We start from the raw sequence: 12074 nt of genomic DNA on the forward strand, positions 1-12074 counted from the left end.
AATACACAACGGTCATGCACATTTTAATCACAACAAGCAATTCAATACAATTCATTCAAACATCAAAGTGAAGCTCAAGGTACTTAGCCCTTATATACATTAGACATTAGAGTCACATGTGCACGAAATCACGAATCAATTCAACACATTAGTTAGTACTCTCTTAGCCAATTTTCCAAGCCAAGAATAGGCATCAATATGCTTGCCTCTAACCGAATGCATGCACACCAACTCCCTCATGTGGCCGAATATGCATGTCCATGTTGAGGCCAATTATACACTTAATACCACAAAAAAAACAGCATACATTTTACTAACTAACGCATTACATATTGTAGCTCAATACACATCTCTCATTTACTTCATAACGAAACATCATCACAAGCAAATATACACCTTGAAATAGTATATATGTCATACCAATACATCATGTGCAAACATATATTCATGTAGGTGCAAGGGCCGAATCTCAAGTTGCTTATATCCAAATATAAACACATATCCAAAGCTCAAATCTTACCTACCATGCAACATGCATGAAACATACTTATGGATATACCATGGCCGAATACACCACAACACCATACCGTTTCAATTTGGTCATGGTTAACAAAGAACTTAGCACCTCATTCAAAAATGCTAAAAGAAAAATCTAAGAGTCCTCAATCCCCCATCGCATGTATCATTATCAAGCTTGATATTTAGCATGCAATGGCATTAACACCACATCCACTTTGGCCGAATATCATTCCCATGACATAGCAAAGATTTGAACCATGGGCTAATAAGAACATCAAGCTAGCAACTAAAAACATGCATGAATCTCATGGCACAACCTCAAACATACATTAATCTTGATGCAAGTATAGCCAAATCTCTTCCTAATCACCTTCCAAACCAAACATGAAGCAAAAATTCCTTCCTCCCTCTTTAGTATTTTCGGTCAAGAGAGAATGAAATGGATGAACAATTTTTTTCTTTTCTTTTCTTCAATACACGGCAATGGGGAGGGGAGAAGCCTTCACACACAATTTTTTTTCATTTTTTATTACCCATACCCCTTAGTTTAATGTTTCTCCCTAATGCACCAACAAAACATGTCTATGACATGTTTTGCCCATCCTCCTTGTCATGGCCGGCCACCTCTTATAAAAGAGGGATATTTGACATGCAAGGCCATTGTTTTGCATGCATGCTTTAATTAGTCATCACACATTTCCCCATCATACTTTCAAAGTTTTCTACTAGGTCCTTTCTAGTGAAATTCACATTTATAACTCTAAATCAAACATCAAAAATGTTACACACGAATTAACACATATCATAAGCATCAAAATGAACATTAAATTATTTTTATGCCTCGGTTTTGTGGTCCCGAAACCACATCCGACTAGGGTCAATTTTGGGCTGTCACAACTCTCCCCCACTTAAGAAATTTTCGTCCCCGAAAATCTTATCGGTAAATAGGTTTGGGTAACACTCTTTCATAGAGTTCTCGGGTTCCCAAGTAGCTTCTTCCATCCCGTGTTTGAGCCATAACACTTTTACTAACGGAACCCTTTTGTTTCGCAACTCATTCACTTCACGAGCTAGGATACGAATCAGTTCTTCTTCATAACTTATATCGGCTTGAATTTCAACCTCTGATGGACTAATTACGTGTGACGGATCAGATCTATAGCGTCGAAGCATCGAAACATGAAAGACGTCGTGAATCTTTTCAAGTTCAGGGGGCAAAATCAAACGATATGCAACCGGACCGACTCGTTCGGAGACTTCATATGGCCCGATGAACCTCGGACTCAATTTACCTTTACGGCCAAATCTGAGTATCTTTTTCCAAGGCGAAACTTTAAGAAACACTTTATCTCCCACGATACTCAATGTCTTTTCGCTTCAAACCGCGTCACGATTTACGACGATCGTGGCGCCTTGGACTTTCACGGATTACCTTTACTTTCTGTTCAGCATCTTTAATCAAATCAACTTCGAAAATTTTACTTTCACCGAGCTCGGTCCAAAACAATGGTGTACGATATTTACGACCGTACAAAGCCTCGTAAGGTGCCATCTTAATACTTGATTGAAAACTATTGTTGTAAGCGAATTCAATCAAAGGTAAGTACCGTTCCCATGAACCACTGAACTCGAGGATGCAACATCTCAACATATCCTCAAGTATCCGAATTATCCGCCGGATTGACCATCGGTTTGGGGATGGAAGGCGGTCTTTGAAATGCAACTTGGTACCCAAAGCTTCTTGCAATTTCTTCCAAAATCGCGAGGTGAATCTTGGATCTCTATCCGACACAATGTAAATCGGTACTGTGTAATCTCACAATCTGAGAAACGTACAATTCAGCTAGTTTATCCAATGAAAATCCGTGACGCGGGGATAAAGTGAGCCGACTTAGTCGGTCTATCAACAACAACCCAAATCGCATCCTTCTTGCTCGCTGACAATGGCAGTCCGGACACAAAGTCCATTGTGACTCGATCCCATTTCCACTCGGGTATCGTAATCGGCTGAAGTAATCCTGAAGGCACTTGATGTTCCGCTTTCACTTGTTGACTTATTAAACATCTTGAAACAAAGTCGGAGATGTCTTGTTTCATACCATGCCACCAAAATCGACGTTTCAAATCGTTGTACATCTTCGTACTCCCCGGGTGGATTGCCATTCGGCTACAATGGGCTTCGTTCAAAATTATCGAAATAAGTTCCGAATTCTTTGGAACACACAGACGACTTCTGAACCTCAAACAATCGTCATCATCAATTTGAAACTCCGATTCCTTATTCGGAACACACTCAGCCCGTTTTGCAACCAACTCATCATCAACTTTCTGAGCTTCACGAATTTGATGAGTCAATAATGGTTTGGCCTTTAATTCGGCTACTAACACATTATCGGGCAGAATGGACAAGTGTACATTCATCGCTCGTAAAGTAAACAGTGATTTCCGGCTTAAGGCGTCCGCAACCACATTAGCCTTTCTCGGGTGATAATCAATGACAAGCTCATAATCTTTTAACAACTCGAGCCAACGTCTTTGTCGCAGATTTAAGTCTCTTTGAGTCATCAAATATTTGAGACTTTTGTGATCCGAATACACATGGCACTTCTCACCAAATAAGTAATGTCGCCATATCTTTAAAGGCGAATACGATGGCGACCAATTCGAGATCATGGGTCGGATAATTTTTCTCATGTGGCTTTAATTGTCTCGGCGATAGGCCACAACTCGACCTTCTTGCATCAATACGCAACCCTAACCCAAGTAGGGATGCATCACTATAGATGACAAACTCTTTGCCGATTAAATTTGCACTAATCTGGAGCTTCCGTCAAATGAGTTTTCAATTGATCGAAACTTTTCGACACTTTTCCGTCCATTCGAACTTGACATCTTTACAAGCGGTTTCGTCATGGGTGTGGCTATCATCGAGAATCCTTTTACAAACCGTCGGTAGTAACCTAAGCAAGTCCCAAAAGCTCGAACCTCATTAATGTTTCTGGAGGCTTCCAGTTAAGTATGGTTGAAATTTTGCTCGGTCGACTCGAATACCCGATGAGATACCACATGACCCAAGAAGCTAACCTCTCTTAACCGAACTCACACTTGCTTGAACTTAGCATATAACCGCTTATCCGTAAAATTTGCAACACTAATCTCGGGTGCTCGCATGTTCGGTCTCATCTCTTGAATAGACCAAGATGTCGTCAATGAACACAACTACGAACCGATCCAAATACGGTCTGAAGATCCGATTCATCAAATCCATAAATACCGCAGGGGCATTAGTGAGCCCAAACGGCATCACTAAGAACTCGTAGTGACCATATCTCGTTCTGAAGGCAGTTTTGGGTATATCCGAATCTCGGATTCGCAACTGATAATAGCCCGATCTCAAATCTATTTTTGAGAACACTGAGGCTCCCTTCAGTTGATCGAACAAATCATCGATACGCGGTAACGGATATTTGTTCTTTATTGTCACTTTATTAAGCTGACGATAGTCGATGCACAACCTCATGGTTCCGTCCTTCTTTTTCACAAACAACACTGGTGCACCCCAAGGTGAAAAACTCGGGCGAGCAAAACCTCTATCCACCAACTCTTGCAACTGAGCTTTCAACTCCTTTAATTCCGTTGGTGCCATACGATACGGAGCTATCGAAATCGGTGTGGTCCCAGGTACAAGCTCAATACCAAACTCTATCTCCCGAACAGGTGGCAAACCCGGTAATTCTTCGAGAAAAACATCCGGGTATTCACAAACCACCAAGACGATTCGGGTTTTATTTCTAACTCCTTATCATCAAGTACATACGCAAGGTATGCTTCGCACCCTTTCTTACATACTACGGGCCAACATTGATGATATTACGGTGGCAACCCTTTAAGTCCGTAGATTCAACTCAGATCATCTCGTTATTTGCGCACCTCAAATCAATAGTCTTGCTTTTGCAATTCACAACCGCATCATGCACGGTCAACCAATCCAACCCAAGAATAACATCAAATTCATCAAGCGGCAAAAGCATCAAGTCCCCGGAAAAGCAGGAACCTCAATTACTAGGGACATTTCTTACACACTTTGTCGACCAAAGACGTAACGACCCAAGGATTTGACACCGAATTACGAACTCGATGAGACTCAATAGGTAAAGTCTTCTTGGATGCTAAGGTTTCGCATATATAAGAGTGAGTAGAACCGGGGTCAATTAAAGCAATCACATTAGTACCAAAGAGAGTGAAAGTACCGGTAATAACATCCGGCGAGGAAGCATCCTCACGCGCGCGTATGGCATAAGCCCTAGCAGAGCCGAGCCTCGGATCTGGTCGTAGCATCTCTAGATCCTCTCGACTACCACTAGCATTGCCGTATTTCCGGATGGTCTACCTCGGCGGTGGTAGCACCCGGTTTCCCACTCTGATTTATATTTTGTTCAGACAACCTTGGGCAATCTTTAATGAAGTGGTCAATCGCTCCGCACTTGTAACAGGAGCGGTCACGGAATCTACAACTTCCGGAATACCATTTGCCACAATACTGGCACTCCGCTCTCTCTCGACGATCATTTCCACCACTGGCGATCGAAGTGACTCGTGTGGTCATAGGGGGTCGATCGCGATCTCGTCTAGAAAAGCCCGAAGTGTCTCTAGACCGGCCTAAGCCATCTCTCGAATTTCTTTGATGATCGTAGGAAGGGCTTCCCAAGACCTCTTCTGAAACTCCTTGCTCCCACTTCACTTTTCTTTTCTCCATCTTGAGCTCCTCGACTTTGCATGCTCGCTCGACAAGAGCCACAAACTCTCGGATTTCCAAAATGCCAACATACTGACTTTATATCATCATTCAGGTCCATCTTGAGCGTTTACATCACGACACGAAGAAATGCATTCGCAGCGTCTGGCTAAGCCTCACAAATTTTCGTTCGTAGTCGATAACCGACATGGAACCTTGTTTAAGTTCAAGAAATTCCTTCCGTTTTTATCCATAAATCATCGATCGATATACTTTTTCGAAACTCGGTTTGGAAAAACTCCCAAGTTACTTGCTCTCGAGGCACTGTGAAGTCGAGTACACCACCAATAGTAGGCGTAATCACATAGCAAGGAGATAGTACACTTTAGGCATTCATCGGTGTACAAGATAGCTCATCGAGTGCGGATAGTGTTGTCCAACCAAAATTCAGCTTGCTCGGCATCGTCGCTATCCGTAGCTTTAAATTCAGTAGCCCCATGTTTTGGATTCATCAAGCTGGGGCTTATTGGACCTTATTTGGTCGATTCTCGGAGGCATTGTAGGTGCGGGGTCGTATTAGTCGGGAATGGAGGTTGTGGAACAGTAGTGTTAGTTCGAATGTATTGGTTGAACCAATCATTCATCACGCTATAAAGCTTGCCTAGCCTCATCATTTGGATTGCTAGCGACAGGTTGAGAGTCCGCCGCATTGTCCCTTGTCTGCGGGAGCAGCGCCACACTCTCCACATCATCACTATCGCTTTCGGTTGGGATCGGGATCCATTACTATAAATAAATACAAATTCAAATGTCGAAATCACCACACTATCAATTTATCACAAAATGGCATGTATAGCTAGACCCAAGCGTATTACGGTAGTCCTAGAATCGACTAAACCGTAGCTCGATACCAATAAAATTGTAACACCCGTGCTGAGTCATTACGGAATCAAACACAAGGTGCACAGACTTAACTTAATTGTTTTCATAGTCCATAAAAAATTTTCCAGACTAGCTGGTTACTGCGTCACTGTCGCCTTAAAAATCATATCTTGAGTTTTAAAGCTCGAAAATCAGTTTCGTAATTTTTCCCTAAAACTAGACTCATAAGTCCATCAATATATTTTTTTCTAGAATTTTTGGTCAGGCCAATTAGTACAATTTATTAGTTAAAGTCTCCCCTAATCCAGGGTTCGTCTACTCTGACCTTCACGCATTACGAATTGGATATCTCCCTGTATAGGGCTTCAATACTGATGTCCTTTGTTTCTATAGAAACTAGACTCAGAGAGGAATCTATACATATATGGCATGACAACTACTTATCTCTGGTTAATTTACAATGAATTTCCAAAGTCGGAACAGGGGATCCAGAAACCGTTCTGGCCCTGTTTCACGAGAACTTAAATATCTCTTAACATATACTCATATGACCGTTTCGTTTCTTCCATATGAAAGTAGATTCATCAAGGTTCATTTGCATAATTTATTCACTATTTAATACCATTCCTACTATTTTTAGTGATTTTTCACATCCATATCACTGCTGCTGCCAGCATCTGCCTTTAAGGTAGGCTTTACCTATTTCATGATTTCCATGATTCAATTGGCCCTTTTTGCATACATAGCACAAAGTGTGATCATGATTAACCATTCCAATGGCTAATCATTTCAAAACCATTCGATACCTCATAATGATCAACATACAAACGATTATAGTACTATGCTAAAAACGTATATAAGCCATTTTCGCATGGCTATCCAAGTTTACACAAAACCGAAAGGTACATGACCTACAACAAAAGGGTAGTCCTATACATGCCATTTCAAAGTTCAACCAAAATTGTATCAAAATGGGGGCTTTGATAGTGTGGATGACTTCGACTTCGATGATCCCGAATCCGCTAGCTAACGAGCAAAATCTATAAAACAAAGAGCCAAAGCAACGGGGTAAGCATTTTAATGCTTAGTAAGTCTCAAGTAATGAAATCAGCTTTGACTAAAGTATTACATTTACATAACTAAATGAATCGCTTTATTAATACACATTCTCATAATCATACTTACTTCACATTACCGACCCTTATGTTCATACACAAAGAACAACTTAGCCAAAGGCCGGTGAGGTCGTTTATCAACTGAGCGAATACTTACTTGTAAGGACTCAACTAATTCAAGCACATACTGAACATAACTCATTGCTGGAATTTTCACAAGGGTATAAACTGAAATTTTTACAGCAAGATTGCTCATTCCCGAGTCACGTACCTTCGGATTTAACCGGATATAACCACAAGCACAATTGCCTTGGTCTTAACCGGATTTAGTAACTTGCACAATTGCCTTGGTCTTAACCGGATATAACAACTTCATACGAATGCCTTGGTCTTAGCCGGATATAATCACTAGCATAAATGCCTTGGGACTTAGCCGGTATCATTCAAATGCTCATGTACACATATATCAATAATCAAGACACATCCATATTTCATTTTCGTTACTAAGGCTCAAACACAAAATATTTATCAAACCTTTAAAATTTCGGCTCAATAGCCACACACAAGGAGCATGATTTCAATATAATTCAAGTAGGGTCATTACTCAAGACTTACCTCGGATGTTGTCGAGCGATTTCGATGGCTATTCGATCACTTTTTCCTTTCCCTTATCCAACTGTGGTCCTCTAAGCTCTTGAGCTAATTCACACAAATTTAACTTATTAAAATCTCATTATGATAGCTTATGGCCGAATATGACAAGGAGTTTAAATGGTCATATGGCCATCCTTTAGCTCAAATACACAACGGTCATGCACATTTTTAATCACAACAAGCAATTCAATACAATTCATTCAAACATCAAAGTGAAGCTCAAGGTACTTAGCCCTTATATACATTAGACATTAGAGTCACATGTGCACGAAATCACGAATCGAATTCAACACATTAGTTAGTACTCTCCTTAGCCGAATTTTCCAAGCCAAGAATAGGCATCAATATGCTTGCCTCTAACCGAATGCATGCACACCAACTCCCTCATGTGGCGAATATGCATGTCCATGTTGAGGCCAATTATACACTTAATACCACACAAAAAAACAGCATACATTTTACTAACTAACGCATTACATATTGTAGCTCAATACACATCTCTCATTTACTTCATAACCGAAACATCATCACAAGCAAATATACACCTTGAAATAGTATATATGTCATACCAATACATCATGTGCAAACATATATTCATGTAGGTGCAAGGGCCGAATCTCAAGTTGCTTATATCCAAATATAAACACATATCCAAAGCTCAAATCTTACCTACCATGCAACATGCATGAAATATACTTATGGATATAACATGGCCGAATACACCACAACACCATACCGTTTCAATTTGGTCATGGTTAACAAAGAACTTAGCATCTCATTCAAAAATGCTAAAAGAAAAATCTAAGAGTCCTCAATCCCCCATCGCATGTATCATTATCAAGCTTGATATTTAGCATGCAATGGCATTAACACCACATCCACTTTGGCCGAATATCATTCCCATGACATAGCAAAGATTTGAACCATGGGCTAATAAGAACATCAAGCTAGCAACTAAAAACATGCATGAATCTCATGGCACAACCTCAAACATACCTTAATCTTGATGCAAGTATAGCCAAATCTCTTCCTAATCCCTTCCAAACCAAACATGAAGCAAAAATTCCTTCCTTCCTCTTTAGTATTTTCGGTCAAGAGAGAATGAAATGGATGAACAATTTTTCTTTTCTTTTCTTCAATACACGGCAATGGGGAGGGAGAAGCCTTCACACACAAATTTTTTTCATTTTTTATTACCCATACCCTTAGTTTAATATTTCTCCCTAATGCACCAACAAAACATGTCTATGACATGTTTTGCCCATCCTCCTTGTCATGGCCGCCACCTCTTATAAAAGAGGGATATTTGACATGCAAGGCCATTGTTTTGCATGCATGCTTTAATTAGTCATCACACATTTCCCCATCATACTTTCAAAGTTTTCTACTAGGTCCTTTCTAGTGAAATTCACATTTATAACTCTAAATCAAACATCAAAAATGTCACACACGAATTAACACATATCATAAGCATCAAAATGAACATTAAATTATTTTTATGCCTCGGTTTTGTGGTCCCGAAACCACATTCCGACTAGGGTCAATTTTGGGCTGTCACAAGTACAGTTTATTCATTGAAGTTATCCCTGTTTCACTACTCAACTGTTCTGACCACTCTTAACTATGAATCAATTTTCTCCTCGTACAGAATTCAAAAGATGTTTTTGTTTATTTCATTTGAAACTATACTCATTAAGGATTTCAAGCATATAAATTATATCCTATAATTATTTTTTTTACAATTTTTAATGATTTTTCCAAGTCAGAACAGGGGATCACGTAGTCATTTTGAACCAGTCTCTCAAAAACTTAAATATTTTATAATATAGAATTCCTTTCTTGCTCTGTTTCTATTATATGAAAATAGACTCATTAAGCTCTAATTTGATATCTCATTCAGTCTCTGACTCAATTTCTACTATTTTTGGTAAATTTTTAGATTCACATCACTGTAACTATCCAGAACAGTTTTATTGTCAATTTTGATCTTTCACACTTCAATTGTAATCATCAGTTTCCCATAACAATCTTTCCAATTTCCAATCACATATCAAGCATATTGCTCATAAGTTACACACGTATATACTTAAACTTATCATCACAAAGTCATACACAATTTCATTTGATCAATTTCCCAGTTGAACGCTTCGGAATAATAACAGATACGCGATGGTATCGCACACAGCCCACCTTTAAAATCGAAGCTCTCTTGTACACATAGTGGCCTTCACTTAGCACCACTCATGTGACCTAGCTTGATTGTACACATAATTTTGGCTCTCTTCTAGACATGGTGAACACTTAGCACCACCCATGTGACCTAGCCAGTTTATCTCTTAGCTCTCTTGTCTACATGGTGTCCTTCACTTGGAACCACGCATGCGACCTAGCTATATATATCCCGTAGCTCTCTTGTCTACATGGTGTATACATAGTATCACCCATGCCACCTAGCTACATCATAATGTCTCGTAGCTCTCTTGTACACATGATGTGCACTCAGCACCATTCATGTAACCTAGCTCCATACCATCTGTATCATCCAATCTTTCCAAAGGTTCAACCGGGATTTCTCTCTCTTTCTAATACTTGATTCCATACTTCCAATATTCAATTATGATTCAAAAATCAGCTACAATACATAAAATATGCTGAAATACAAAAACATAATAAAGATAATGTATTATTTACATACAAACTTACATACTTTCTCATTTCCATGTCGAATTAATATTGAACATTTAAATCATCATAATTATACTTACTTTCAACACCTTGGCAATCATAGTAAATATATCAATTTTACATTGAAACATGCATAAATTAATGCTTATTATACATATGAACTTACCTCGATACTAAAACGGCCATTTTACCAACTTTCTCGATTTTTGATTTTTCTCCCAGTCTAGATTCAAATCTCGTTTTCCGGGATCTAAAACATCATATTTTACTTATTTAATTAATTTACTATTCAAAATATTCCTTAACTCAAACTTTGGAAAAATTACAATTTTGCCCCTAAACTTTTGCATATTTACACTTTTACCCCTAGGCTCAGGAATTAAACTTAATCCCTTATTCTTATGTTTTATGACATGCTGGTCATTTTTCCCTTCTATGGCAACATCAAATTCTCACTCTAACACATAGTTATGAACAATAACAACTTTTACCGATTAAGTCGTTTTACTCATTTTTGCTTAAAACTGCTTAGCAAAAGTTGTTTAACATAATTTTAGCCTTCATATTCTACCATAAAACATCAAAATAAACACATTTCACCTATGGGTATTTTTCCAAATATGAACCCTAGCTTAAATTATTGCTAGAATAAGCTTAATCAAGTTACCGGGATTCCAAAATCGTAAAGAAGTTGAAAAACGGGGCTAGAACGGACTTACTATTGAGCTTGGAAAGCTTGAAAACCCTAGCCATGGCTTCCCCCATGCTAATTTCGGCCTCCATGAAAAATATGAGTCAATTTTGGCTTTATTTTCCCTTTTTATTTCTTTTAATTACCAAATGACTAAAATGCCCTTAAGGCCTTTCTTTAAAATTTTGTCCTATTCATGCTCATTTTTGTCCAAACAAAATATAATGGTCTAATTACCATTTAAGGACCTCCTCTTTAAACCCACATTTCAATCAAGTACTTATGAATTAGAACACATATTTTGCAACTTTTGCAATTTAGTCCTAAAAGTCCAATTAAGCACTTTATCAGTAAAATTACTTAACGATATTTTTACACAATATTTTAATCAATAAATAAACCTTAAAACTTAATCAGAATAAATTTTTCGACTTTGAATTCGTGGTTCTAAAACCATCATTCCATTTAGGCCCTAAATCGGGCTATTACAGCAACTTCTGCAAATAAGCCCTAATAGGCAAATTAAACATGCAATCTATAAAATTTCTTATCAATACTCTAACACATGCATCTAATCACTCGGTAAATCATAAAAATTAATCGAAATAAACTTTTCTATCTCAGATTTCTGGTTTAGCAACCACTATTCCATTTAGGCCCTATTTCGAGATGTTACAGATAAATCCATCAGCATATCTTTTCCTTTATTATATTCTTTATATCTCTTTCTTTAACATTGTTTAATTGAATGTTTGTGTAAAGATTAGAATCCATTTATGCTTTATACATATCT

This window comes from Gossypium arboreum, chromosome 13 (assembly GCF_025698485.1).
Source record: "Gossypium arboreum isolate Shixiya-1 chromosome 13, ASM2569848v2, whole genome shotgun sequence".
NCBI classification, from domain to species: domain Eukaryota; kingdom Viridiplantae; phylum Streptophyta; class Magnoliopsida; order Malvales; family Malvaceae; genus Gossypium; species Gossypium arboreum.